A 23,215-nucleotide genomic window follows, 5' to 3' on the forward strand; every position below is an offset into this window, starting at 1 on the left:
TTCATAAAACCTTAAAAGGTTTTCTGCCTTGAAATCAGGAAATGTCTTTTATTTTCCTCCAGTAAAAAGATAAAATTGATGAACCATGCTTGTGCCAGTTCTGTGACATGCCAGCTTGATTAAATTTTCCCAAATTTGCTTTCAACTTGGCAGAGTACCACTGGTGCTCAACGATTAAAACAGGTGATATTTCTGTCAAGAAGTTTCCTATTTCTTCTTAGAAATGTAGATTAAAGTGGCTGCTTTAAAATCCCTACTCTCTAAACCAATAAACACAGAATGGCTCTATTCCCAAAAAGCAGAACTGTTTCTTTCCCATCCCTCAGTTTTCACTGCCAAGCCTCAACTTCTTTGATAGACTTGCTTCAGATAATCAGAAAATACTTGGGTTAATAATTATTTTTTAAAACACCCATCAACGTTGTTTACTCTGTATCATCCAAGTGTTATAACCGGTCTATCCTCCAAAAGGTAGAGGGATAAATGGATGATACCTTTACTTTAAAGCTCATTAAAAGTAGAAAAGCTTCCTACTAGATTATAAGATAGTACAGGACACCCTTCTACAGGTGCACATCTATCCCACAGAGGCAGAGGTCACAAACTGACACCCAACACCTCTAATAACCCATTCGCTTTACCTCATTTGGCATGCAGCACGTGGGGGCAAGTTTCATAATGTTTGCATATTGCTTTTTAAACATTTGAATTTGCTGTCAGTACTTTAAGATCAGGAGATTTCACATCTTGATTTCTAGCTTCTTTTGGGGAAAAAAAATAAAGATCTAAAGTCTCTGGAGGTGGATGTTTGCTTTTTTGTGAGAAAACAATCTCCTGAGTCTGAGTAGTAGCCACTTCTAATAGACGGGGAAATGCTCTATTGGCCAATCTCCACCACAATCTATTGCTTTGTAATCCCTCCCCGCATCATTTACTTACAACACCTGCCTGACCGGTGCAAACTCTCTTTGGTAAAAAAGACACGGATCAAGCCCCAAATTATTAAGTTTCCCTGAAATTTTAAAGAAAGCAGTCTTTTGTACCAACCATGCTGAGGTTCCAAGGCCTCCTAAAAATTAGAACATTGAGTTCTTCAGATTAAACAAACTGAGTAGTAGACTTAAATAATTGAGGTCATCTAAGAATCTAGCCACTTTCAGAACTCTAGATCTTATCATGTCAGCCTGTTCTTCAACAAAATAGGAGATCATGGGGGCAATCCAGGCCACTTGCTAGCCCATATGGCACCTTTGTGGAGAAGAGCAAAGAGTGCCCCTTCCTCTGGCTTGACATAGATCCACACCATATGACACAGCTTGGCACTCAGGGTATGACTGCCTTTCCACTGTCACCACCTGCAGCCCAACCACTTGGGCAGTGGATAGTCTGCACAAGTGTATGCAGCACCACAGTCCTGGAAGCAGACTTCAAACAAAACACAAATAAAATCAACATGCACATGAAATTCAACCAGAAAGGTGTGCCTGGCAAGTTAAGAGATTAAAGGAACTTGAAGACTTCAGTGCTTTTTTTATTGACAGGCCAGTTTTTTAATCTCTCAGATGAAACAGATTCTAGAACCTTTGTAAAAGAGAAATCAGTGAATGCCACACCAGACCAAGAGAGCTGAAAATTAAATCCAAGCCCAAGTCACGCTACCTAATTTTGGAGAGCATTCTGTCCTGATGGATATGTCCTGCAATGGGTCAATTCCCGGTCTATTTAGAAAACCAATTCCTTCTGTGTTGGGGCTAAAAGTAATTTATAAAAATCATTGCATTGATAAGAATTCTGTACCAAATGGAAACTTTGAAATTACATTTTCTTTTTTTTTTCCATCCTAAATAACCTAGTCCAGGTCATCTTTCTTACTCTTTAATAGAATGAGGTTCCACAAGTGTTGCCAGTCTCACCTGAAACTTCTCTTGTCCTATCTCACTGTTCAATCTTGTGTTTATTCTCCCTCCTAGAACCTGGTTACTCTGGGCTTTCAGTGGGAGTCCCGATGCCTTGGGTCATTGTGTTATTCATTACAATGTTCTGTGCTATTTTTCCTAGCCCTTTGGAAGTACACATGCCAAGTGCCCCTTTGATTTTTCTGGAGGAATCACCAGGGCTGAGCCCCAGCCTCCACATGACCTCATGGTTCCACCTGGACTAGAACAGCTGCCCTGCCCTGCCTTAAAAGGATGATCAGAGAAGTCTTGCCCTGTCCAAATAAAGCACTTTTGAATTATGTATTTCATTACTGAGAGTTCTTTTTCAGATCTTATAGATGATGGGAATGAAAGAAAATGGGAAAAAATTCATTTTGCTTTTTCAAAATATCTTTGATCCTCTACCATTTCCTGATTTGATTCAAGGATAAAATATTTGCAAATAGTTTAAAGAATGGTACTCATTATGCTTATGCAGTTTTCCCTTTTATAAAATAAAAACAATAATAATAAAGTTTTCTTTATCTAAACTATAAAGTGTTGTACCCTTCTCCTGCAGACTGAGAGGTGATGTATATAGGGAAAGACAGAATGCAATTCACAGGTGACAAGGATGCTGCCTTACATTCCTCAGTGACAGTGTTGGAAAGATGCTGTGGCTGTCCAGGGTTCTCCCTGTGGCCCCTAGGACACTGCACGTGAAACAGTTGAACAGGAACATTCTAGCAGTTCCAGTCTCAGGAGGTACTTTATGGAGTTTTACAGAGAACATCACGACCTGTGCTGGGGGGTGACAGGACACAGGGCAAGGGGTCCCTCCCTCCCTCTCCTTCTCCCTCTTCCTATTTTGGTTGCTTGAATTCACTCTACCCCTTACCATTTTCCTCTCTTTCCTCTGCTCTCTTCCCTCTCTCTGTTTTTTCTTTCTCCTTCTAGCTGTATAATTCTCCCTCCCTGCTTCTTTTTCACTCACCCTTCCATCTTGAACTGAAATCCTGATGCTGAAATCACAGATGTTCTTCTGTCCTCCTTGTTAAAGCCACAGGAGCAGGCCCAGCTGCTTTGCTGGTCTCCAAGAAGGTAAGTCACTATGGAGAGGAAATGGTAAAAAGCCCGTGGGCCCAGCCTCGTAATGAAGATGCCACCAGTATTAAAGAAGAGATTCTGATCCTCATGTGACTTCAGAACCCACAGGAGAACAGGATAAGATTACGCCCTTAGATTCCCAGTGATTCCCACCTATGAGAACAGAGTGCACAGACTGAAGAGTGAGTTGGCTGAAGAGTCAGCTAACCTGAGAGCCAAGGCAGGGGAATGCAGGACTCGCATGGGGGCCCAGTGACAAATGAGAAGTAGCAAACAAACTAACAAATACAAAAGGGTCTTCTTACCCTTGTCATGTTTTTTAAAGTCCTATGTTTAATAAGACTGAGAGTTGTTTGTTCTTTGTCATAATGCTCTGAAAGATGAAAAGTCAGAGAAACAAAAAAGAAAAAGCAAGCTAGAAACAAGTAGAGGCTATTCTATTCGTGATGTTTTATTATAGGTTTTCATCAGGATTTCAATAGGGAGGAATTGAAAAGTAATATCCAAAACTAGTCATGTAGTAGCATTGATATTGTTTATAATTAGTCCTTATGGTTCTCATCTCAAGAGAGAGAGATGAGCTGGGTTAATGCCTGAGTTCATTAGTCCACTCAGTTCAGGGTGGGGGGCCCAGGAGGCAGCATCCCTAGGAGAACAAGGCTTATTCCTGCCAGGAGAGCTCTGGGTAGAGCAATCATGCACCCCGGCTGGCCCAAGACAGTTCACACCTGTTGCCTGGCATAATTATTAATAACATCCCTTTTAATTCTCAAAAGGTCCCAGCATAATTAATTATAAGGTCCCTTTAAGTATGTACTATATAATGGATTATTTACAGTCCATCAGAGGTACCATAATAATACGTCAGACTATATTCAACAGAATCTCTGGAACTATGGGAAAATTATAAATAAAAGTTATTTAGAAATTGTCTTCATGAAACTTAAGAGATGAGCAATATATAAGGAAGGACAGAATACAAATCAACACAGAAGAGAAGGAAGCAATAAGAGGAAAGAAAATGTAACCCTGACCTTAACTGTCCACCGTTTTCATTAATAATAACTGCTAAGAGTAAGCCAGCCATGATATTTGAAAAGCAATCTTGAAAATTAATGTAATTATTTAAGAACATTTCCTTAACCTTTGATTCATAAGACATATGGCCTTTCTATTTTAACCAAGATACCTAGTGAATAAAAAGGCATTATTAAGATGAAGATTGCAAATCTAGTTTTCTGGGAAAGAAAAAAAGTATGTATTCAGTGAATACATAAAAATAAATTGCTTCCCTCCTTTCAAAGTCATGCAGAGAACTTAACTGTTTACAATATCATCTAACTGCTGTATTTCTCTTGCTAGGAGACAACAGACCAAGAAAAGTGAGGTTCAAGCTCACAGATATATCCAAAGCTTTGTTTACATTGCATATAATTTACTTAATAAGATAATGTAACCTTCCATTTCCCTGTACAGAGTTCTAGTACTTAGTTAAAAGGCAAAAGTTAAACAAGGTCAAGAAATGAGCTATGGGGGTCTCCTCTGTATATACCTTAAACAACCAACTCTTTCCCATGTTGTATTATGGTAATGGCCTTTGCTCACTTATAAAACAGGATTTGATATAGCCACCATGCTGATGCTATATTGTATCTTCAATCCCACAACAGCTACAGAGCCAACTTTGTCATAGTAAGTTGTCACTTTGCATCAGGTACCTCTCCCATTACAAAACTCTGTGTCCATAATCTCCCCAGCCCCTCACAACCACTACAACTGGGACATGTTCAATAATTCAATCCTTTCTCCCAGCTGCACTTGTCAACAATTTCAATACCTCCTGTCATGACACTAGTCCTCCACCCAGGCCTCACTTTATTTTGTCCTTAACACTTTTGAAATACAACATATGCACAGAAAAGGGCAGTGAATTTTTACATCTATACAACAAAATTCTTAAATTAGAATATTGCAGCAGCCTAGAAGCCCCCTTATGTCCCATCTCAGTCATCTCCGTCCTGGAAAGTTAACCATGGTCCTGAATGCTACTACCAAAGGTCTATTTCTAGCTTTATAGGAATGAAGCCATACAGTATGAACTGCCTGGTGTCTGGCTTCTTTTCTCAACCTCATATTTTAAAGATTCATCCATATCGTGCAACTATACCCCATTCTTCATTATTGCTATAGAGCATTTCATTTTGTGACTTGACCACAAATTAGTGAGTTGTTTTTATTTCTCACCATTACAGATAAGATTATTTGGAGCATTTTTGCACCTATCTTTTGATACTCAGATGTATATCTTTTTTTCTGGGCATATACCTAGGAATGGAAATGCTAAGCTATCAGTTATTACATATAACATCAGTTGTTTTCATTTAGTCATTTTGATGGATGAGGTACAGCATCAGTATGGTACCATGAATTTAATTCGAATTTCCTAGAGACTGATGAAGTTCAGACACCCAGTTTTCTGATCCTTTCAACTTTCACCAAGCCAATAGGTCCTTCAGTTCTTCTCTGATCACCACTTATAAAGGATGCTCCATCAGAACAAAGGGTGTATACACTTCTTGTTCCACTCACAGCCATCTTGCGTGTTGGCCTCTGTCACTGCCCACCAATCATTTCCACGCCATATCTCAGTATCCTATTCTGGCCACTTTGGTGGCAAGCACATTCTCTCCTGAAGCAGCCAATCTGACACCTTCCTCCCTAAGCTTACAAAATAACATTACCTCCCACTTCCACCAGGAAAGACAAGCCCCTGCAGTGTGAGCACCTGCATGTTCCCTTGCAGTTCTTTCCATTTCATTCCTCTCTCCCACCCCAGACAAAGGATTGTTCCTCCTTCTCTCTAAAACTGTTAGCCACTGGGGCGGGGAGGGGAGGGTTCTTTTCGATTTCCTTTGTCAGTTACCTTCTATCTGCGCAAGTTACCTGACCTCTCTTGGACTCAAGTTTCTCACCTGAAAAATGAGATGATTGCTTACCTCATGAAACTGTCCAGAGAATTAAAGGATAATGTGCTTAAAATCCCTGGTTCAATGCCTGGGAGCTCTAACAGGAGTGCTCATATTCCCCATGGCAACAGTCACCGGAAGCTGAGCAGCCTCTGCCCTCCCATGTCTGGCCCTAAACCCCCGGGTCTACCACACTCCCTTCCCCTCCCTATTCTCTGCCACCAGGCCAGTGTCCCTCATTTATACCACCTCCCTTGAAAGTTACTTTATTCTTCTACTTCTTCCCTAGATTTCTATTGAACTAAATGACTAATTGCCCAGGATTTACAGAACACCTGTAAATGTATTGAACATTGTTTCTTTTACAGATAAAGACCCCCTATTCTCCAGATTTTTACAACTTGCGTTTGTCAGGCCTCATTAATTTGCCATTATACAACAAATTATCAAAAACTTGGGTGACTTAAAATAGTACGAATGTATTGGCTTATAGTTATGGGCATCAAAGGTCTAGAATGGGTCTCATTGGTCTAAACTGAAATTGTCAGAGCTGCATTCCTTTCTGGAGATTCCAGAAGAAAATCCACTTTCTTGCCTTTTCTAGCTTCTAGAGGCAACCCTTCTTCTCTGCCTCATGGCCCACTTTCTCCATCTTCAAAGATGACAAAGGCAGGTTGAGTATTTCTCAGGCTGCGTCATTCTGACACTTACTCAACTGTCTCCCTTTTCCACTCTTAATGACCCTATGATTACACTGAGCCCACCCAGATAACCCAGTATAATCTCCCCATCTCAGAGTCAGCTGATTGGCAACCTTAACTCCATCTGCACACTTAATTTACCCCTTCTCAGGTAATATATTCGCAGGCTCCAGGGATCAGAAACTTAGATATGTGGAAGCATGGGGGGGGGGCATTATTCTATGTACCATAGCCCTCAGCACTATTATCAAGGCTTCCTTCCCTTGAAAAATACCATTGAGCCACAATTCCTGATTTCCCTAAGTGCTGCTACAGGTTTTCCTTCAGTTCACAAAAAAAAGCCTCTAAAATACAAACAACTCATAGCTAGCATTATAACATTCCATGGCAAAGCAAAACAAAACAGTTTTCTCGTGAAGGCCTGTAAATTCCAACATCAATGAATTGAAAAACTGTTCTACTTTCACCACTTTAAAGAAATATAATCTATAGAGCATTGAAAGAAAGCTAGCAGCTTCACAATCTAACCCAATCTTGTTCACCAGCCACAGAAGTCAGGGGTCCAACTCAGGCCTACAGGAAAAATGACCTGACAGCTTAATCAAAAGTCTCATGATGAACTTCTTTAACAAAACGCTCAGAATCTACTCGCCAAACCCTGTGGAGACCTAGGCCACCCAACTACAAAGGATTATCTTGGAGGGAATCTGTCATGCTCATCAATATACAGTACATTACTCCCCATCAAAGGAAAGTCTGGAGGACACAAATCCCTCTAAATTATGATTAGATGACTATTGATCATTCTGAAAAGAGGGGGGAAATGCATTCAAATCCAAAGGACAAAAGCAAAGCAAAATATGTTACTTAATAGCATCTTATAAGCATCTTATAAGACTATAGAGGAAAAGCCATTCCTGAAAAGGACGATTTGCTTCATAGGAACTATGTCTTTTTTTTTAATACTGAATACACAGTGGGAACAACATTATGTCTTATTTTGACCTGCTTCCAGAAAGTCTGCTCAGACTGGAAAATAGTGCTAAAATGCTTTCACTTCTATAAGACTGAAATGTTTTGCCCACTGGGCAAGCTATGATTGCCAAGTTGTATGTGAAGGAACTTCAGAGCAGTCTTGGAGCCCATAAATGTGGAGCATGAATAGTTGTGTCATGTTCATGACAGTGATCCCAAAATGTCGCTAACACACTGATATTTTATTAAAGTAACAAGACTACTTCATGACAACGCAGATGCCCTTGCATTTTCCCACTCGTGAAGGGGCCATGCTTTGGGTTGATCAAACTTTACCCTCTCTATAATTCGAAGCCAAGTCTCTCTTTCCAGCCACAGGCCAATTAGCTCCACACTCTGCTTCTAACACTAGGATTCTAAACCTAAGAATGTAAAAGTTTACCTACTCAATTTACCATCAGTCCATCACAGCTGTCCTGCTGTTCAGCATCTCACTGGTACTGGAGTTAATTCCTTAGCATGCATGACACTGATTTTTCTTTGCTTGTGTTTATTGCCTCAGTAACCTAAGAACCTAACCCCGGTGACACAAAATAGGAGCCTAAGTAAAATGTTAAATTAGGAAAAAGAAAAAGAAGAGCAGCATGTTGTTAACAATACACACAGTGGTTTTATCTGTCTTAAAGCTGTTATTCCGAGCCTGACTGAGAATTCTTTTCACCCGTATGTGGAATCTAATGAACAAAATAAACTAACGAACAAAATAGAAACAGACCCAGAGATAGTGCAGGCTGACAGGTGTCAGAGGATCTGTGGGGCTGGGTGAAGAAGGCAAAGGGATTAAGAAAAAAAAAAGCAAAAAGCTAAACCTCATAGACACCGACTGAGACTTTACTGCCAGAGCTGAAGTGCTTCCCAGGTAGCAGTGAGGGTCTCACACTCCTCACCCTGCCCTGGGCGACTTTGCTCTCCTAACTGTTGTGCTGGCTAATAGGCAATGTTCCCCTTTGGTAGTGAATTTGGAACAGATTTCTTTCGGAGTATTCCTTGCAACCAGGAAAAAACTTTAAAAGTCACTCAACCAAAGAAGTATTTTTGGCTATTTAACTGCATTGCCAGAAAACAGTTTTCATCTTTAGGACTTTTCACAAAACATGGTTTTATGTCTTTTTATCAAGCATATTGATCCGGTTTGTTTCATCCTCACTCACAGTCTATTTTTGGCCCCACGAGTTATTTTCTCCAGGAAGAGATGTGCCGCCCCCAAGATAACTAATATTCGACTGGGTGAAAACAGCCAAGTCCATAGGTCCCTTCTCATGAAGCCCAAAGCAGCATGAGGTCCCAATCTCATGAAGGTGTCCTGAGTCACAGACATTCAAAGGATAATGAGTAGGTAGATAACTTAATGGACTAGAACTTGAAAATTTTAGAAAACTGGGGCCAAAACAACATTTTTCTCCCATCGCTGTAATGATTACCATATGTACAGTTAGACACAAAGGTCCTATATGAGGTCTTCTTTTAATATACAAAGACCCTGAAAGAAAGGCCATTGCTACTCCATTGAGTGCATTTGTGTCAACAAGAAAAATGCACCTTGCTCCACATTTGGGGTGTGAGCAAAGCATAGCATGGGTTCAATTCCAGCCTCCCTGCACCCCCTTGCCTTGTCTGTCATGGTCACTGAGTAACACTGGATTTCTTTGTGATACTGGGCCAACATTTGTTCTCCATTCATTCAACACATGTGTCACACATGATCGTGAGTAAGGCACTCGGGGTCCATGGAGAATTTAAAGGTAAAGGAACTAGATTTTCTATTTTCTTATTTTCTATTTCCTATTTTCTTCTGAAAAGCACTCTCATCCTCAGTGAATGGATGTCATGAGCCATAGCGTAGACGTGCTAAGATAAAAAGTGCCCAGTGTCGTGAATGCTCTGGTTTCACTGGAGTACAGGAGAGCCATGGTGTTTGAGCTTTACCAAATGGCTTATGTGATGAATCAATAGAAGACCATGAAGTAAAGCAGTTTTATAGAAGAAGAAGGATTTGTCAATGCTGTGCCTTGAAGGTGTAGACTTGGCGATAACCAACAGGTGAGCCAGACTGGAGCGTGCTAAGGGTAGACTAAGCCTGGAGGCAGGGAGATCACTTGAGAAGTTGATAGATTATATCAGTGTTCTCATATTTACCACAAGAAAATATGATATAATCCTAACTCATTAACCTCAGGCCTGGCTCTGTGACTTTCTTCAGATAATAAAATGGGAATAGATAGAATAGGTGCCATTTCCAAGCAAAACTTTGAGAGCCATTGTGTGGTTCCATTGTATGTTCTTCACCTTTGCCACACTGTCCCAGAGTGGGGCTGCTCCTCCCGTCTGGGCCACAGAATGATGGTAATTGAAGGAGAGTTGCAGTCAACATATAATGAGCAAGTACCGGGACCAAGAAATACTTCTTCGTTTTTGTAAGCCACATAGACCAGGGAATTGTTTGTTAATGCTGAATTCACTGACATAGGAAGCTAATACACTACAAAATGAAAGCAATAAGGTCTTAGACTAGAAAGGTAGAAGTGGTATTGGATAGGAAAGGACAGAGACAATAACCATAACTACGATAATAAAAAGCCATCAACTAACATTCTTTTGGTGTTGATGTATCCAGCCTATGTTAACCACACCTCATTTAATCCTCACAGAACTAGACACACATACCTTAGTATGTGCTCTTACACATTTTTCCCCAACAACCACATAGCTTGGAGATTGCATGTGCAGGTAAGGTAAACTCAGCAGATTTGGGTTGCTCAAAGCCTGCACATTCTCTAGAGACCTGTTTCAGTATTCGTCCTGGGAGAGGAGCTTGGAGCCCTTAGTATCCTCTGCCTGGTAAGAAGTGTAGTATGCCTAAAGCCTTGGGCCATGCAGTGTCAGTTGGGTCAAATGATTTATGCTCACAATGTGATTCATGGTGAAGGCCTGTTTTTTTCACCCTGGGGATCTGGAGTCTGAGTAGCTGAGGTAAGTCATGCTGGTACCACATGCCTACATAACTGACCCTCAGTGAAAATCCTGGAGCCCAAGGCTCAGTGGAGCTTCCCTGGTTGGCAATGCTTTGTGCATGTTGTCACCCGTCATTGTTCAGAGAATTAAGTGCATCCATGTGGAAAAGAACTTTTGGAAGCTTGCAGCTGGTTTCTCTTGGACTTCGCCCAATGGACTTTATTTTTTCTGATTTTTATTTGTATCCTTTGACTGCAACAGACCATAACCATGAGTATAATAGTTATTCTGAATAACTATTCTTGAATTCTTTCAGCAGGCCCTTGATCCTAAGAGTGGTCTCGGAGACTTCAGAAAGAGCAGAGAATATGAAATAGGTGTCAAAGATGATCCCAAATTTTTAAGCCCAGATGTCTCAAACACTGGTGGTTCAAGAACGGAAATGGGAAAGTAATGAGAAATTGGTGAGCTGAGGTAATGAAAGGGCAAAAGGAAAGGATGTTTGGTGCTTGACTTATTAAATTTGACTTTCATAACCAAGTAGGAATGGGCAATGGACAAGAGGACACGTACAGCTGGAGTGTGTGATGACATCCCAAGGTGGGAATGTAGTTCATGGTTGAAACTATGAGAATTAATGCTGATGAGAAAAAGATTAGAGAAAGGGAACAGCAAGGAATTGAACACAAACTACAGATAATGTTACTTGGCTGCCTAGGGAGGAAAATTCAATGAGAAGGGAGACAATATTTACTTATTTCGCTATTCATTATAAAGGCTGGTATGTTTAATTTTATATAAATTTATATTAATCCAGTTGTACCACAGACTTTACACAAGAAAATAATGGCTAAACATTTTTGTCAATACATAAGTAGCACTAAAAATCAGACAGTATGGATTTTCTTATAGAATCTTCATTTTTAAGTGCATTTAAAATCTTATCTCATGAGCAAAGCATTGAGAAAGGACTGGAATAACCACTGATAATTTCAAATAAACTGGGGCAGAGAAAAGCCACAGTCATTCAAGATACTCCCTCATGCATCTATGGGACTACCCCTGGGTTATTTTTATGTTTTTATATGTTTATTTTAACAATATGTTTATTTAATAACCCAAAAACTAGCATCAGAAGAAAGACCCCAATAAAGCCAGTTAAGATCCTGTGAAATAGATTTCATTTCACTCAACACAGTATTTTCTATTTGTCTGAATTTTCCTCAAACAACAAACAGAGCTAGAAGCCAGGAACATCAGGCCTAATCTCAGCCTTTCCCTCTTGCGTCTCTTCTCTCCAGGTGTAAATTGTTTTCTATTTCAATGCACTGTTAAGTTTTTGGTTTTCTATGGGTGAACAGATTTGGGATTATTTCAGAGGCTCCCCCTATTTCACCTGAAGAGACAACCCCCACATTCACACCCCTAAATCACACAAGGTACTTCTTACTGGGGCAACCAGAAAACACTGAACTCAGCTTAAATTTCCCTTTTTCTTTTCATTTTCCTTTTTAGCTTTACCCTTTTTTTTCTAGAAAATATACATAGACCACTACTTTTAGAAGAGAATTATTAATTGGTTCCAGGGCTTCATATTAGACAGTGAACACTGGGAAAATCTAAGTCAGATCTACAACAGTCTTGCTTATCCTATTAACACTCCCTATCATGGAGAATTCCACTCCATCATCTCAGATTCAAGTTGTTGAGAAAGTGGTTCAAACCAGTGTCTCAAAAGCTCCCCCATGTGGACACATAAAAAATAACTCATTAGAGGAAAACTTCATTGGAATAATTGCAGAACAAGAACAGGGACAAAATTTCAGATCTCAGAATGTGCTAAGATACAAGAAAACATCACATTATATAATTATTCTTTCATTTACACATGCCATGGTTAAAACCTAAAAGAATGATTTAAGTGGGCTGTTTTTGTACAGATTATAGTATCAACCAATGAAATGTGTGCAAGAACATTTTTATTTTTCTATACCTAGTATAAGGGCAAAAAATGAAAAATAATTGGATTTGTTCCAATTATAAGTACACTCAAAAAGAAAAGGTAAGCCACCTGAATATAACATAAGAAACTAATGTGAAAATAAGCCAAAACATTTGCTGTACTCCCCAGAGAACTTGCCCAGTGGAAATGTTTTCAGATTTCCCCTTTGCCCATTTATTGTTCCCTTAGAAAAAAACATACTATAGCTAATACTTCTGTGTAAATCAGCTGCTCCCTGCAAAAGGCAGGTTTTTAGAGCATTAAAACCAAGACTGGCAAAGACTTTCTATTCCAATCTTCATATTTTACTTAGATAAAGAAAGTGAGCTCCAAGAAGAGCGGCCTTGGCTAAGCCCACAAAGCCAACAGAAAAGCTCACGGCACACCTGTAGTCTTGTGTTTTCTAGTCCAGTTATTATCCCTTTACACCAGGCTGTCCCCCAATTTTAATAACAATAACAACTAATAAATTTTAAAAATACAAATAAATAGTAATTCTCATACTAGAAAGTACTGAGAATTTATTCTGTATAAGACATATTTGTAAACACATTGCATAAATCAACTCACTTGGTACTAAGAAGAATCTTCTGATGTTGTAGTATTATCTCCATTTTAGAGATGAAGAAACAGAACTGCAATTCTGATTTTAACCCTGTAAGACTCAGGTCAGACTTCTGATTTCCAGGAATATTAACAGAATAAATGTCTGGAGTTCTGGCCAAGATGGAAGCATAGGTAGAAACCCTTCGCTTCCTTGTGCAATCAAAACAAGGATAACAACCAATGTAAAAACAAAAAATAACCAGAACAGCCAGAAAATCAAACTTCACAGAAGTCCAACAAACAAGAAGTTAAAGAAACATTTATCTGGACCAGTAGGAAGGGTGGGGATGGGCACCCAGGGTGGACACGACCTGTGGCAAAGCTAGAGGACTGGGCAGGCAAGAAGGCAGCTGGCAGTCCCACATTTACCCGCAGTTTAACAAGGAGGAACAGCCAGGGAGCAAGACAGACCATGCAACCCAGGGTTCCAGAGAAGGGAAATAAAGCCTCAAAACCTCTGGCTTTAAAACCTGAGGGGGTTGCTTCGGAGGGAGAAACTCCCAGCCTCACAGGACAATCTACTGGAGAGACCCACAGAGCCCTAGAATGTACACAAGCCCACCCACCTGGGAATCAGCACCTGAAAGGAAAGGGCACAATCCACTTGTGGGAAGCGAGGGAAGAGAAGGGAAGTGGGATGAGAACCAAGTAGGCAGCATTATTCCCTCTCTGACCCACAGCAAAGAGGGTTGTCCCTGTCCTGGCCAAGACCTAAGGCACCACCCCCTTACGACAGGTGCACTGAGTCAAAGAAATATGGCCCAAATGAAAGTACAGAACAAAGCTCCTGAACACAGATAAATAACAAGGATATAGACAACCGATCAGATGCGGAGTTCAAAATGCTGTAATTAGGATCTCACAGAATTGACTGGGCTCAGTCACAAAATGAAGGAAGAAATGAAGGCTACACAAAGTGAAATAAAGCAAAATATATAGGGAACCAACCAGAAAGGCAAGGAAACAAACTCAAATCAATGTCTGGAACAAAAGGAAGAAATAAACATCAAACTGGAACAGAACGAAGAAACAAGAATTCAGAAAAATAAGAGGCTTCAGTACCTCCAGGATATCTTTAAACTTCCAGCATCTGAATCATACAGGTGCCAGAAGGAGACAGGAACAGCAAAAAACTGAAAACTTATTTGGACAAATAATGAAGGAGAACTTCCTTAATCTGGCAAAGGAAATAGACTTCTAGGAAGTCCAGAAAGCTAAGAGAGTTCCAAAGAAGTTGGACCCAAGAAGAAATACACCAAGATACACCATAATTAAGTTACCCAAAATTAACGATAAGGAGAGAATCTTAAAAGCAGCAAGAGAAAAGGAGACATTTACCTACAAAGGAGTTCCCATGAGACTTATAGCTGATTTCTCAAAAGAAACTTTACAGGAAAAAAGGGGCTGGAGAGAAGTATTCAAAGTCAGAAAAGGCAAGGACCGGCAAAAAGAAATGTCTCGGACTTCGGCCAAGATGGAGGTACAGGTGGACCCACCTTGCTTCCATGCACAACCAAATCTAAGAACAACTATTTTTAACAATGATAAACACAACCAGACCACACAGAAAATCGACAATGCGGAGTCCGAAAAAAGGACGAAATGCTCAGCTAAACGGGCAAGGGGAGCGAAGCCAGCAGCGAAGCCGGTTGACCAAAAAGATCCCTGACCTGGTGGCGCGCAAGCAGCCGAAGACGTGGATCCGATCGCAGGCTAGCTATGAGCGCACACAGGGAAGAGGCATGGCTGGCTGTCTGCGGTAGGTCGCGCATTTGCGTGCAGATAAACCAGTGAAGAGGGGAGCATTGAGACCGCTCGGCGCAGGGCAGCAGGCTTGCACAATCCTGCTTGGATAAACAGGCCAGGGCGAGTGGTGGGACGGGACAAACTGGGCTAGCTGAGAGGACCGCCATTGCTCCCTCTCTGACCCCGCCCCCACACACAGCGTCACAAACCAGCGACCTGGGTGGCCCCGCCCTGGTAAACAACTAAGGCTTTGCCCCTCTTACTTACTTACCGGTGCGAACAGACCATAAATGGCTCAAGAACAACTCAGAGCCCCAGAGCCAATAAATCTAAGCAATGAGGAAATAGCCAAACTTTCAGATGCACAGTTCAAAACACTGGTCATCAGGATGCTCACAGAACTGGTTGATTTTAGTCACAAATTAGAGAAACATATGAAAGCTAAACTAATTGAAATGAATGGTAATGCAAAGGATACCAATAGTAATGGAAAGGAGTCTGGGACTCAAATCAATGGAGTGGACCAGAAGGAAGCAAATAATGGCCAAACAGAAAAGAGTCAAGAAGCAAGAATTCAAAGAAATGAGGAGAGTCTTAGGAACCTCCAGGACATCTTTAAACGCTCCAACATCCGAATTATAGGGGTACCAGAAGGGGGAAAGGCACAGCCACCAGTGGAAAACTTATTTGAACAAATATTAAAGGAGAATTTCCCCAATCTGGCAAAGGAAATAGACTTCTAGGAAACCCAGGAAGCTCAGAGAGTCCCAAAGAAGTTGGACCCAAGAAGAAACACACCAAGCCACATCATAATTACATTAGCCAAGATTAAAATGAAGGAGAGAATCCTAGAAGCAGCAAGAGATAAGGGGACAGTCATCTACAAAGGAGTTCCCATCAGACTGTCAGCTGATTTCTCAAAAGAGACCTTGCAGGCAAGAAGGGGCTGGAAAGAGGTATTCCAAGTCATGAAAACCAAAGACCTACAACCAAGATTGCTCTATCCAGCAAAGTTTTCATTTAGAATGGAAGGACAGATAAAGTGCTTCTCAGATAAGACCAAATTCAAGGAGTTCATCATCACCAAGCCCTTATTCTATGAAATGTTAAAGGGATTTACCTAAGAAAACGAAGATAAAACAGTTGAACAGTGAAAGGACAGCAAACTCACAGTTATCAACAACCACACCTAAAACAAAAGCAAATTAAGAGGACAGCTGGATCAGGAGTGAATCATAGAAATGAAGATCACGTGGAGGATTAGCAACAGGGGAGTGAGAGAAGGAGAAGGGGGGAGAAGGTACAGAAAATAAGTAGCATAGACAGTAGATAGAAAATAGATAGGGGGGAGGGTAAGAATAGTAGGGGAAATACAGAATCTAAAGAATTCGAGACACGCGTTCATGAACTAAAGGGGGAAATGGTGGGGGAGGGGCATGCAGGGTGGAGGGGAAATAGAACAAATGTAATGGCATAATCAATAAAAAAGTTTAAAAAAAAAGAAAGAAAAGGCAAGGACCTACATCCAAGATTACTCTATTCAGCAAAGCTAACATTTAGAATGGAAGGGCAGAGAAAGTGCTTCTCAGATAAGGTCAAGTTAAAGGAGTTCATCATCACTGAGACCTTTCTATGTGAAATGTTAAAGAGATTTACCTAAGAAAAAGAAGATCAAAAACCATGAACAGTAAAATGATAACAAACTCACAACTATCAACTGAACCTAAAAAAACAAAAATTAAAACTAAGCAAACAACTACAACAGAAACAAAATCACAGAAATGGAGATCACATGCAGGGTTACTAGTGGGGAGGGATAGAATGGGGGGAAAGGTAGAGAGAATAAGAAGCATAAATGGTAGGCAAAAAATAGACAGGGGGTGTTTAAGAATAGCATAGGACATGGAGAAGCCAAACACCTTATATGTACAACCCATGGATATGAACTGGGGTGGGGGGAATGCTGGAGGGTGGAGGGTGGAGGTGTGCAGGTCAGAGGGGAACAAAGGGGAGGAAAAAATTGGGACAATTCTTATCATAATCAAAATTGGGACAATGTAATACCATAATCAATAAAATATACTTTAAAAAATAAAAAAGGAATCAATTTCTCTTGTTTAAAGACAAAAATTAAAGAAAAAACAGAGGCACAGAGAAGTAAAGTATTGCTTCTAGAAATTGGGGGAGCTGCTTTAAGTTAGCCAAACACTCTAACTCTAGGGATTAAATTCTTAACCATAAGTACCTAAATAGGGTACAGAAAGTAGAATTGTTATTCAAAATTCAAAGGGGCTCCAACTATAGGATTAAACCTTGCTCTTTAGGTAACATAAAATTGAAAGCTGTGATAATTAAAACAGAAGTAGGATCAACTTAAAATAAAAAGAAAACTGAATTAAAAAGAAAATCCTTACCCAATTAGTAGAATAAACTTAAGGCTTTGTATGTATTCAGTTTCACACAAATCATCTAAATAGAGGACAGCATTCTTTAGTAAGCTAACTGAAATCATGCCTATCTACAATTAAAAATTAGTCTGACCTATTCATTAAGGCAGTCCCTCATTGGGGCAGTTCTTGTTGAGCCTATTTTCCAAGTAATAAAATCAGATTTCCTAAGAAAGAAAAAACTCTCCTCCCTCTCTAATGGATCCAAATCAATACAAACTTCCTAAAGACACCAGTGACTGGCCAATTTCCAGATCCAATGGAGATGTTACATCTTACCTCTCTTTGTTTTCTCCCTCTCCTGACACTTTCCTTCTCTTGGCTTCTGTGACATCACTCTCTCGGCCCTTGCCTGGTCTTTCAGTCCTCTTGGCAGGCTCCTCCTCATAAATTTGCTTATGAAACAGGTTGGGACTTTCAGAGTTCTGTTCTTGCTGGGTTTTCCCCAACTCCATCTGTGCACTGGCTTGCATGGCCTCACTCACACTTCACAGTTTCCAGTCCTACATAGGGGCTGATACCTGGCTTCCAAATTGGGGTCTCCAAGCTAGTTCTCTCCTCCAGGCTCCACAGTGTTTGTTCCAATATTTCAAATGGAGCACAATCAAATTCAAATCCCTTCTCTTTTTTACCAAAAACTGTATTCTCAACCTTGTATTCCTTATCGTGTTCCATACATTCCCCCGGTCAACAAGCCTAATCACCTGAGATTCCTGCCTTCCCTCCCAGACCCCATGCAGCTAGGCTGTAATGGCCATGAACTGTACTATCTAAATTGCTCTTGCATCTTTCCCTCTCACTTCCATTTTCATGAAAACCACCTAGAGCCACCTTCATTATCATGTGTCTCCCTTTTGCCAAAAATTGGTCTTAGGTTGGGTTCTACCAGAACTAGACTCTGAGCTATGAATTTAAGTGCAAATAGTTATGTGTGAAATGATCCCAGAAAGAAAATGTAGAGGGCACAGAAGAATGGCGGACATGGGAAGGAAGTCAGTACTGGTGTGTTGATCAGATAACTGCTGTGAGGAACTGGGGTTCAATCCCCTGGGACCTCTAGGAGGCTATAGAATATGTGACAGATTTGTCCTACCCCAGGAACAAAGAAGCTGAGGCACTGACCCTCCATTAATTTTCAGGACTGCTTCCAAGTGTGTTGACCTCCAGCACTAGGGCTCACCCCCTTGCCATCTTGCAAGGTTGCTGGGACTCATAGTTATTGGCTTATATGGGAACAGTGATTGCCGATGGAATAAGAGAGAAGCCCTGGGTACACCTGCCACAAAATGATTCCAGGGTTTTCAGAGGCTTTAGATAAAATCCAAATACCACTGCACAGCCTACGAGACATTCCATGATCTGCCCACTGCTTCCATCTTTCACCATTCCCCAGACTTCCAGACTTAGCACTCATGTGCTCTAGTCTCATCAACCAACAATTGGTTCCAACAACACATTATACTATCACCACCCATTGTACTTACTATTCCTTCTTCTAGGAATATGTACCTCTACCTCCCCACTCATTCTCATCTACTTGGAATACCCCATCTTTTTAACAACATACATCTTAAGATCTCAAGCCTTCGCTTAATTCTTTACACCCAAGTTGAGCACATGCCCCTGTACCACAGCCCTACCTGGTACCTGTCTCACTTATCAAACTGCACAGTGGTTACCTGTCTGTGTGGCGAGGCCAGCCTGCTGGAGTGTGAACTTCTGACAAGCAAGGACTGTGCTTGATGTATATTCCCCAGCACCAAGCCCAATGCAAAAAAGAACTTAAAAAAAAAACCACAACTCATTCCCAAAAGGTCTATACAGCATATAGAATAAATAAGTCTCCAATCATTACGGCAAACAAAACCTAGATCAAAAGGAAAATTGGGGCCCTGGCTGGCGTAGCTCAGTGGATTGAGTGTGGGCCTGTGAACCAAACGATCGCAGTTCAATTCCCAGTCAGGGCACATGCCTGGGTTGCAGGCCAGTTCCCAGCGGGGGACGCATGAGAGGCAACCATACACTGATATTTCTCTCCCTCTCTCCTTCCCTTCCCCTCTACAGATAAATAAATAAAATCTTTAAAAAAAAAAAAAAAAGGAAAATTGGGGGGGGGATAGCAATTCTACCTTTAGTGCATGCTTTTCTAAAAAATAAAATAAAATGCTAATTAGGGACGCTTTCCCTTATGAATGGTCTATAAATCAATTGGGCTCACTCTGCCTCAACTTCTTTAGCTGTGTGTCTCTTTATTGGCTCTGAATTCCCAAAAAGAAATCTAATACTTAAGAGACCTTTACAGGGAGCCCCCGAGAATAAATTCACTACATACTCATTCTCTCTGGATATTTTGTGACATTACAGCCTCTCACACTCAGGCTCTTTCCTATGCCTGACACTGAGCTGCCTTTACACTGAACCCATTTAGACAGAACCCCTTTAGAAAGAAGAAATGAGTGATGTAATTACCCTCCTAAGTCCTGTTTTACAGGCCCTTCAACATCACCTGCATCTGTCCCCCCTGATGAGCTGTCCCTGCAGGGGATTTCTGCCAGCTTCAGTGCTAATGGGCAGAAAGCCAATGCAGTATGGGGTGGGTGGTAGCCCTGACCATCAACTTTCACTGGATTTGTCATAAGCAACTTATTTATATGTAAATATATCCAAAGCTGAATAAAGATTAAATTCAGATTCTGGGACTCTTTTTTTTGAGACTTTAGAGAATAGAAAAAAGAAATAAGTGATGAACTGTCTCTAAAGGTCATTGAGTTCAGCCAACATTGACTCTACATTGATATAAAAACTAAGCATATTGTGGATATCTTTGATCAGGAATCCTGTGACACAGTTTGTGCTCAGCAACTGGTGTTGGAGATTTTGCAATTCACTGATCACTGTCACCACGTCAGTTGGAAACTAAATTGCCTTCAATCCAAGATGTGATTTGGGCTTTTATGCCCCTGCCCCTTCCTATCCTTCCTTATAGGTTCACAATGGGAAGGCAAACAGTCACTGTAGGTCTTCCTTGTTGAAGGTTTTAACATTGGGTGTTGCCTTCCATCACCTGTGTTTGGGGTTTTGCCCTACACAATATGGGATTCTTTAATCTGAGAGGACAGAAATCTACAAATACAATCACAATGCAATTTGTTACAGCAGAAAGCAAAGAAGGAGTCTTGGAACGCCCTGCTCATAACTCAGGTCTGATGTTTATGTTTTATTTCATATTTTCAGACCCACTGCAGGCAAGCCAAGAAGTTGCTATTCAAAATGTTTTGCTGACCTCATAAGAACCAATGTAAATAGACTTTCTACCCAATGACGCCAATGCTGAAGCCAGAGTCTGTGTGCTTTTATGTTTTGTGAGATTTTTGTGTATATTGCTTCTAATTCCTCCTGCTGGTAAGCAGGGGGGTGTTTTTGGTGTAACTGATACCATTCTTTGTAAGCTATTGTTTCTCCTAGTTTCTCTCCACTGACTACAAAACTAAAGACAACAGAGAGTGAAAAGTAACACAGGCCGGGGAGGGAGGAGACTGTCCTGCACTCCCCTTTCCAGTCCCACACTCCTTGGCACTCTTTCCCTGGGATCCAGGGAAAGAGAATTGTTTTAAGGGCAAATCCTTGCCCTTAAAGGTTTGAGCCACCCAATCCGGCAGTCCACAGTGCAGAATAACCGCTAACAATTAATTCAACAAATATTCATTAAGTTCCTCTAAGGATCAAGTTATGATTTTTCTAAGCACACTAACTTCCTTTTTTGGGTTTGTTTGCTCTTTAAAAACCTCAACACTCCTTTCAGGAAAGGAAGAACAGGGTTTTAATTTGCACTTTACCATCCAAGAAATTGTGATACAGTGAGGTTTTATATACTTTATCTATGGTCAAAGAGCAAGTCTACTCCAACCCTGTGTGATGGTGTAGATGGAACTGGAGACTATTACACTAAGCGTAACAAGCCAGTCAGCAAAAGACAAATACCATATGATCTCACCTATAACAGGAACCTAATGAACAAAACAAACTAATAAGCAAAATAGAACTAGAGGCATGGAAACAGGGAACAGACTGACAGGGACCAGAGGGGAGAGAGGAGGGGGAAAAGGGAGGAAAGAAGGGGAAGAGACTAGTTAAAGAATAAGTGCAAATGACCCATGGACATGGACGATAGGGCAGGGACTGAATATGGGAGTTGTGGGGGGGGAGGGGAGGTGGGGCAGAGGAGAATAAGGAGGAAAAACTAGAACAACAATAAAAAACTAAAATTAAATTAAATTAAAAAACAAAAACAGAGCAAGTCTATGAAATGGCTGGAATAAAACACAAGACTAATAACAGAAAGTCCAATGTCCTTTTTCTCAAGGTTCCCTAAGCTTATATCAAATACACATTTATAACAAATAGTAGTGGAGAGAGATTCTTGTCGCAAAGGTTCTCAGCCTGAGGCCTCCATGTTCATGGATAAACAGAGGAAGTCCCGAGACTTCTAAAACTGTATCTGAAAGATGGTTGTGTATGCATTTTTCTAGGGAGAGGGTCAATAACTCCAAAATGGTTAAATATTATTTTGATCATGTGACCTATATTATAACAATTGAAATAACAAAGCATCCTCAATTATGTGGGAGACCTGGCATTTCTCCTTCCTCTCCTAAAATGTACCTTGTTGCAATTAGCCACATACAACAAGTTACGTCAAAAGTCAGTAGCTTCAAAATAAATAGGGGGGAGGGCAAGAATAGTATAGGAAATATAGAATCTAAAGAACTTGAGACACGTGGTCATAAACTAAAGGGGGGAATAGGGGAGGGGTGTTCAGGGCGGAGGGGAATGAAGGGGGAAAATAAAACTGTAATGGCATAATAAAATATTTTTTTTTAAAAATCAGTAGCTTCAGAGGGACATTGGCTCTGAGTTCTGCCTGATGACGGAGAGATGAAAGCTACTCTGCAGGGCTCACACTGGATGAGAGCAACGTGAAGAGAGAAGAAGAGACTGACCTTTTCCACCATTGCTCTGCTAACCCCTGGCTGGGCTCAGAGCATTCTCAACTCCACCTGTTTCCAGTGACGACCCAACTGCACTACCCTCTGAAAACTATGTTATTCAAATTTCCAAGGAAATGCCAACCAGTACTTACATTATTTGCATCACTTTCCCCATTCTCTTTATTAATTCAAATGACTGATCCATAAAATTGGATTATCAGCATGGAAAAATTTTCTGATACTATCTGCCTCAGGCTTCCTCAGGCAGCCCTTTGGAAATGATCTGCTTTTTCGCTGTAGCAAACATGATTTTTCAAAAAAATTCACCAGCTGAGGAGTAAAGGTTCCAACTCCAGGCCTAAGGGAGCTATAAGCCACTACTCAGAATATCAGCCAGGCACAGGTTTTACCTGCGTACTTAGGTACCCGCTCTTTCCATCCATCGGCATGCCCGGAACCATGCCCCATCCTCAGGGCCTTTGCCTTCTCTTTGCTCTGGACAATCTTTCCCCAGAAAGCCATGTAGCGTGTCTCCTCTTTCCTGACATAAGCCTTCAAGTCTGCACTTATATGTCACCTTCTCAGTGAACCTGCCCTGGAAGCTCCACCTAAAATTTACAAATCCCTACACACAGAAACACACACCACACACACACCCACTTCCTATCACTCTCCTCTCCAGGTAATTTCCTTATCACTGTCTAGTATATGATGTGTTTACCTATTTATCTTATTTACTTCCTGTCTTT

At 40.8% G+C, this 23,215-nt stretch overlaps 1 protein-coding gene across 5 annotated transcripts in view; it reads right to left on the reverse strand.

Annotated features, from left to right (window-relative positions):
* LOC119046947 (cAMP-specific 3',5'-cyclic phosphodiesterase 4D-like) overlaps positions 1-23,215 on the reverse strand; it is a 511,811-nt gene that overhangs the window by 397,365 nt on the left and 91,231 nt on the right. The window contains exon 3 of one of the 5 annotated variants that reach the window (XM_053657213.1): positions 2,911-3,025. The exons of the other annotated variants lie outside the window; for them this stretch is intronic. The gene's annotated coding sequence lies outside the window, so the exon portion shown is untranslated. The remainder of the gene's footprint in view (positions 1-2,910; positions 3,026-23,215) is intronic. 5 annotated transcript variants of the gene reach the window in all.

The sequence above is a fragment of the Artibeus jamaicensis genome, unplaced genomic scaffold, assembly GCF_021234435.1.
Source record: "Artibeus jamaicensis isolate MK-2021 breed Jamaican fruit bat unplaced genomic scaffold, CSHL_Jam_final scaffold_369, whole genome shotgun sequence".
NCBI classification, from domain to species: Eukaryota; Metazoa; Chordata; class Mammalia; order Chiroptera; family Phyllostomidae; genus Artibeus; species Artibeus jamaicensis.